Source organism: Orbicella faveolata, unplaced genomic scaffold (genome assembly GCF_042242905.1).
Source record: "Orbicella faveolata isolate gen_17 unplaced genomic scaffold, um_ofav_v1 contig_34, whole genome shotgun sequence".
NCBI lineage: Eukaryota > Metazoa > Cnidaria > Anthozoa > Scleractinia > Merulinidae > Orbicella > Orbicella faveolata.
In genome coordinates, this window is record NW_028301563.1 from 27,860,318 (window position 1) to 27,868,303 (window position 7,986).

At 40.5% G+C, this 7,986-nt stretch overlaps 1 pseudogene; it reads left to right on the forward strand.

Annotated features, from left to right (window-relative positions):
* Positions 1-218: 218 nt before the first annotated feature.
* On the forward strand, positions 219-5,866 carry LOC149105588 (uncharacterized; annotated as a pseudogene).
* Positions 5,867-7,986: the final 2,120 nt, after the last annotated feature.

Consider the following 7,986-nt stretch of genomic DNA (forward strand, 5'->3'; position numbering starts at 1 on the left):
TGAACAGGCTAACCTGAGTGCTATTTAGGCTAACCTGACCGATATTCAGGCTAACCTGAGCGCTATTTAGGCCTAAATGTTCCTAAATGTAGTCTGCAGTCAGGAGTCCCTCTGCAAATGCGAGTTCCCGTGCCGGACGCCGGTGACCCATTTTTGCGGCCAAATTAGAAGCTTGGAGACACAAAATGTTTCATATTTTTCACTTTTTGCAATCTGATATGGTTTCGAGAATTGTAAATCCTTTTTCGTGATTATTTAATGCAATCTCCAGTGAGAAAAGTTGCCTGATTTCAATGCCTTTCCTGTTAACATACACTGACTCAGGGCAGCAAAGTTTTTCCCGCCTGCTGAATCCTGATTGGTCAATTCAAACGGCTGCCGTGACTGAAAAGGTCTGGGGAGAGTACGTCTCGGTGGTCTGCCAAAATTTAAGTTTAGCGGTGAGTAAAGCGAAATACAAAGATGAAAGAAACATCGGCTAAGGAGTTTAAAATCTCTTTTATTTAGTTTCTCACAGCCAAATGGCTTCGCTCAAAGGACGATGGCCGTTATTCGGTAGGACGAACAGATTATTTCTGAGCGAAAGCGAATACCATACACTTTGTACCATAACAATTTGATGGATGAAATATATAATTTCAGAGACAAATATCTCAAAGAATATCGAGTAAAGAACACAAATATATCAATACTCAAAGAAGCAAAATAGCATCGTATAGTTATCCAGATATAAAACATCTTCACTAAACCCCCAAAGCAAACTTAACCGAAGAAAAACAACCTCGTGCTCAACACGAATATTTCACTTGACTCGCTTCGCCATTCCAACACTTGCCAAAACTTATCGTAAATTCAGGATACGGATTTACAAGCTTATGAAAGACAACCTTTACACAATCTTTGACTTAAATTGGGTTTAAAGGATAAAGTATCCAATGGAATTCTTAAAATGCCGAGATGTCCGTTGAAAAGGGCCAGAGAAGCGAAATAAACCCGAAGTAGCAGCCACTACTGCAAAACATCCCGACTCACGTAGTCAGATTTCACGGTACGGCTGGATGCAACCGACGTACATGCGCAGTGTCTCATTTTGGGGAAAATTTACTTCCGGCAGCCGTACCAGAGCCAGCCGTAGCGATTTGCTTTAACTCCCTAATGAAGGACCTTTTTTAAGTTTTTCCGCCCTGCTTGGCCGGTCATCAACCGCTTTCAAAACTGAGAGGAGAAAAAGACTGAGAGAGCATGCGCGGGCTGGCCGACGAGGGTACGTTTTCTTGCGAAGGAAGGCGCCTTCCCTTAAAACTCTTTAGAATCAGACGAAAAAGCTTAGCAACAGCTTGAAAGAAGTGTAAAAGAACAGGAAGAAGAAATCGACGAGCTTTACGAAAATATGGACACGCTGAAACAGTATAAAAGAAAAAATTCCCTCGAGATTGAGGGCATTCCTGAAAATGTTTGCAACGACGAAGATGCCGCAGAAGCCCTGAACGGCGACGTAAACAGTGGCAGATCCAGACCTTGAACTAAGAGGAGGTGGGGGGGGGGGGGGGGGTAAGTTTTGCTTGCCCTGCCGGCTTTCCTTTCTTCTGTGGTTTTTTTCTTTTTTTACCCAAAATAAGGGGTGTGGGTCAGGTCCCCGGGCCCCTTCCCTAGATCCGCCACTGGTTACTGGTTCTTACCATAGCAAGATTTACTGGCCACAAAGTTAAGAGAAAACTGTACAAGCAACGAGTCCAACTAAAGAATGTTAGTTTCTTGCAGTTCTTCGATTCCCGGACGCATCCGCAGCGGCGAAGGCCTCTTCAAACCGCATATTCATTAACGAAAATTTGACTATTCATAGGCGAAACCTGGTGCGGATTGCCATCGGAATGAAGGAAGACGGGTTACTTAAAGGAGTGTGGACTGTAGACGGAAAAATCTTTGTCAAGGCTTTACCTGAGGATAGGCCGATCCCAATTAATACCGAGGATGATTTAAACAATCCTCAGGTTAATATAGATTGCTGGTAGGCTGCCACCAGTTCTGGAACTATGTAATAAATGTGGGAAGTCTTAAGGTGGACTAAGAAGGCGTAGGGAGAAGCTTAATCTCTTTAATTTTTCGTTAGTTTTAATATTTAGTGGAACTAGCGTTTGTTGTATTTTTATTTTTTGTGTTTTTTATTTTTTGTGTTTTTTTGTTAACAACCGCACACTGTTGAGCTACAGTTCACTATCTACAACAGAATGGATTGTGAGACGCGTAGCCAATCGGAGGACGGCATTCGTGATAGAATGGTAGTAAATTTATACTAAGAAAACAAAGCAAATAGATTCCATGTTACCCTAATAGATCACAGAAGACGTCAAAATTAATGTGGCAAGAACATTAGCGACACACTTGGCTATCACCTCATGTGTCACTTTTGTTCTTAATTAGATTATGAGCTCGAGATTTCTATCACGTGATAAATTTTGAAATGTCTGCTTTCTCATCTGAACGTAATTTTAAATAAATAAATAAATAAATCAATAAATCCTTGCATAAAAATGAGGGGTCCCCATGTTCGTTTAGGAGCAACAGGACCCTGTTTATACCCATATAAATCCTTATAATAACATCATGATTGCTAAATTCACGTTTCCGACGATTGCTTTTTGTTCTACGCTGAGAATTGGTCCATATTTATTTTACACAGAGAAATTTATTACTCAGTTCAAAACAACAGAAAAAATGATAGGTCACCTTACTCGTTTGCGAGAAAATGACGATTTACCTCTATGGCGAGGTCCAGCTGTAAAGAAAAAGCCGCCATTTTTTAATGCGCGCGCGCTAATCGCGCGTGAAATTATGCGCAGTAGGGATGCGCAATGCAATACTGGGGAATAACCTTGAGGCGCGCCGGCCGTATGCAAGGTTATGGGTTATTGACCAAGCTTCGTTTATAACTTTTGTATCATATTCCGATGTATACACGTTCAAAAAGAAATTAACGCCCTGCCGCTAATAAACACCCCTCTTCAAAAACTCCCCCTTTAGCTACCAGAAGTAATTAATCGCCCGGGCGCTGAATCGAATCATTATAGCAACTGCGGTCTAGTTAAAGTGCCACTATGATCAAATTCTCGATACCAAATATTTTTATTTTCGTATACAATAGGTCTTTCCTGGATATCTTGGCAAATTTCAATCTATTACGAGCATTAGAACTCATGTTTTTTGAACCTTTATTTCCGAGAATATACGGCCGCCATTGATTTTCCTTGTTCCAAGGCTTGGTTGGGAATTGGAGTAAATGACGTCATTTTCTCAAAAATACCACACGGGTTGAAATTATAATAACAATTAGTACAGCAATTCGCATAAAGAATAACAAAAACTTTGGCTCATATGTTCGTGCAATTTTCCACATTAAAGGTCAGGTAATATGGGCAACATTTTCCTTCAACTTGTCTCGCAACATTGTTGCATTGCAAGTTGAAACACATTGTTGCACGAATTACCACGTTTGTGACCAACTTGTCTCGCAGCAAAATACAGTGTTGCAAGTCTGCAGAATTCTACAGGTATAATTGCTTAATCGTGTGCAAATAAAGATGGCGCCTTCTTTAATATAATTTAGCATTTCGACGAAGTTCCACTTCGACTTCTGGCCGTCATTTTCTTCTTAATTTTCCGTGCCAGCGAAGTTCTCTCAGTATGAAGCTCAGTGTCGTTTCAGGTAGCTAGGCGAAAAGTTGTATTTTTGCGGCAGTTCTTCCAAGCCTTTTGCCTTTTTTTACTGCTTGTTTTGAAGGGACAAACGAGGTGTCCCAAAGACTATGATAGCCCTCGAGGTCTTTGTAAAGGATAAAGTTATGACTTTCCAAGAGTTACTGGTCTACTTCGAATTCAGGCTCACCTTCACGTGGCCCGTATGATTTATCGAGCACTTCGGGTCATTCACGAGTATTAAATTTGAATACGGAAAAACGGGCCGGATTGCTATAGAATATTCCAGGTGTATTTCGAGTCAGAGTCAGCCGTAATCGAATACGACAGAACATTGCGGCAGACGCGGCGTGCGCCGATCCGTATTCGAGCGAATTCGGGACGAATATTTGGCTTTTCGCGCAGTGCGTCCGCCTTGTGCGCATGTTTTTTTTATTTGCCGCACTTCGTGACACCCAATCACAAGCGTTGAATTCAAATTTGTTGCGAAACAAGTTGTAGCTTCAGTGGTAATACGAGTAGCAAAACTAAAATTTGTTACAGAAAGTAGAACTCGAGTCTACTTTGCGCAACATGTTGCCTCAACTTGCAACACTGTATTTTGCTGTGAGACAAGTTGGTCACAAACGTGGTAATACGCGCAACAATGTGTTTCAACTTGCAATGCAACAATGTTGCGAGACAAGTTGAAGAAAAATGTTGCCCGTATTACTGGACCTTAAAGGCCCATATTGGGAATTAACTCTCTTTCTCTTCATCTTCTCTTGCTAATCGTCCTTTTTGTCAATGAAATTTTGTTTGTCGAAAAAGATCATGTAAAAACCCTGTGCACTGTTACGCGCCCGTTCGCTTAGTGTACAACGAGACAAACTGTCAGACTTACACGTACAAAGGTTTTGTAGTTAATTAACAGCGTCAGAAAGTCGGAATAATAATGAGGATCGAAATGCACCAGTAGCAGCGAACCAAGGTGCTACAAAAAGTGACATGCAACACTTTACCTCATTGCCTGATGAAGACTAGCAGTATATAGCAGTCGAAACGTCGCGATCACATCTTAGATTGACTCCATCGTGAAGTAAACGAGTAAAAATTCATCTATCCTATCTTACACCACGATGAATAATAGACACATCTCTACCTTTACATTAATTTACCTTTACTGACTAGCTTGCTTAGATCACTGTCGTTTTTCACCAGCCCCCGACGCAGTACCACAGTTTCTTAAGAAACTAATTGCTTGACCTGTTCACTTGTAGGGAACAAGCCGACCACCTCATTACCACGTGCTGTGGGACGACAACAACTTCAAAGGTGACGAGAATCATCTTCAATACCAGATGTATTTTTTGAGTTAAAGGTAGATGGGTCTATAACGGGGGGAAAGGGGGCGCTTATAAGTGGGAGGGGGCTTATAAGCGACAGTTTATGGTTACACTTGGAGGGATAAATTCTAAGGATTCGTTTTTTCTGCTGCAAAACTTTGTTTCTGTTTTCGAAGTTGTTCGGGTTGGCAAGTCTCTTCTGTGGACTTTTATGAGTCTGCCTGAGTCATGATTTCTGGAAACAAGTTACAGTAAGTGAAAGAGTACTTTAGGAAAACCTTTTTTTGACCGGTACATCAGGGTTGCCACAGGTCAGGAAATGGTCAGGGGAAAGAATTCTTCAAGGTCAGGGAAATGTCGGAATTTTATTTTAAGTCAGGGAAAATTGACATTTTGAAGAACAGTCAGAGAAAATCGAAATAATTTAACACGGCTGATTTAATACCATTGAAGGCTGGAGGAAACATTTGGGGTCACTGTGATCTCAACGATATTTTTACTTCATGAAGAAGGAAAATTTGTCGTAATGAACGAGTGGAAAGGACAGCTGTAATTTGAGATCAGAAGCCGCTGCTAGATCTGACATTTTGTATTTATTTGGTCAGGAAAATGTTAGTTTTATCAGGAAAAAGTCGGGGGATTTTGAAAAGTGATGTCTGTGGCAATCATGTTTATGGTCCACAGGGAGATCAATACCAAGCATATGACCACCGCGCGTTGCGCCCAAAATTCTGACACGATACTTTTGTTTTATTGTAGTCATGACAATGGTTCATCGTGTAGCGGTGGGCATGGAGTTGAATAAAGTCCTCAGACTTGGCCAAAGCTGTTCAAGTTCACCGCCCTGAAATGTTGAAAGGCATGTACTTTGCCTGAGGACGCCCTGAGTGATATACACAACACTTACAACTACAACTTTATATAGATTATTTATTCACTGTAACAAAGCAGCAAATACTTCATGTATCTACCCTGTGGTGTAGTTTTATCCTCTTTACTATAAAATATAAACCGTAGTTTTAACCTAAAGTCACCGATTTGAGAAACAAGCTTACATCTTGTTTCTTTGTAACAAATCGGATCAAGAAAAAAAGAAAATCTTGATTGTTGGGTTTTTAATCCGCAATGCGTGCTTGTGTGTGGCTCGTGTGGTAATCTTTATTAGAGAGCTGGATTTTTAAGCAAGACTTGGATTGAAAATCACTGATTATGGCGGTACGACTATAAAATTTTCAAAGAGCGGTATATTAAAGCTAGTCTGATGTTTTTTTGTCTTTTAACTTAATTTAAAATGAATTTCTTAAAAGTGATACAATGATCCAGAAAATTTTTGGACTAGGTTTTATCGTGGCAAATCATACTTAGAATTTAAGTTAGTGCTTGATGCAGTCGTCATTTTTTAAATCACTTAGTGAAAAATAAGTAGCGCATTGCCTAAGAGGTGATGTATGAAAAATATGTCAAAGCAACAAAACAAATTGAAATAAATATAATAACGTATAACTTAAACGTAAGTTGTGTGAGAACAAGCGGGAAGTACTTACTTACCTGCATTCTAACAAAGAAAAATACCAAGCACCGTGCAGTCGATTACGTTTTTTGGACCGTTTTATTGGGGGGCGGGTGGGTGGGGAATTAAGGGACCCTTTTTTCAGGGGAGTAGGAAATAAGGGGAACCTTTTTTGTGGGGGTAACGTGGGAAGCAAAGTAGGTAAGGACAAGATAAGATAACTAATTAAACGTCAAATACACAGGGAGTGGTTTCCCAGTCTTTCGAGCCACACGCTTATGATAAGGTGTTTCAGTCAGAGTCATTTGGTTAGGGTGTTGGACTGAAGTCGAAAGATCTGTTGATTTTCGTTTTGTTAGCCTGCGTCGTAGACGCTACCTACCACATGTTAGGAAATTTAAGTCTGCGAGGCTACGTTTGGCGATCGAGGTAGAAGAATCTCTGTGTACAACACTTGCTTCATTAGCATAAGCGAAGGAGTTACAACAATTTAAACATCCTCCATGGGCTGACAAACTGTTTTCTGAGCCCGATGTACGAATTATTTTTTGTGCAACGAGGGTTGAAAAGCTAAACATTTTACCCAAAAAAATGCATGAGCTTATTAGCACTTTTGGTACCTGGCAATTTTGCAGTTCTTGATAGTGACTGATAGTCGATATCTTCCCAGTTACAAACCAAGACCTTTTCGAAATGTGACACTTGCTGAGTTTTCCATGCCCTTAAATGGTTGGAGTCAGTTTTTCCAATTCTCCATTTTCCATAATTCACTCTGTTTGCCCCCAAATTTTCCATACACTATTGTTGTAAAATACTCCAGGGAATATGCAGACCTGCCAAGAGCATTTCCCAACGATAGTTTATGCAAAATTTGGGGGTCAAACAGAGTGAATTATGGACAATTGGAAAATAATCAAAATAGTAAAAACTAAACGAGCTGAGTAAGCACAATAACAGAAGATTCAAAGATCAGACAAGTTCAGCACAAGGGAAATATCCAGTTTCTAGCTAAGGGTTGGGTTATCGGGGGTGAGTGCCTGAGAGTTTTCCAGCCAACAAGAAATGGGCTAAATATCGAACTGATATTTTAAGGAACATAGCCATTGCATGGTTCTGGTAAATCTTCTTGTTGAGTGCCATCGTGACGACACCAAGCACCAAAAGGAATGGGGCAATATGGCGGACAACTTTCACTAATCAAAAATATATTCTGACTTTCTCTTGAACTGTAGGACAGGTCTTGCATAATGTCGGTGGCAATATCTTTTGCTGCGGCGTATCTTCCCATTGCTTTGGCGGAGTAGGTAGGTGATATAAAAGAGAGGAAGCCACCAGCGTGTTTTGATCAGTTATATGGCTACATTCTAGAGTGGGCAAGATAAGAAAAATTCTGCATTGTGATTGGCTACCCAAAAAGACAATCTCGAGCAGACAAGATTGTCTGCTCAAAATTACCCA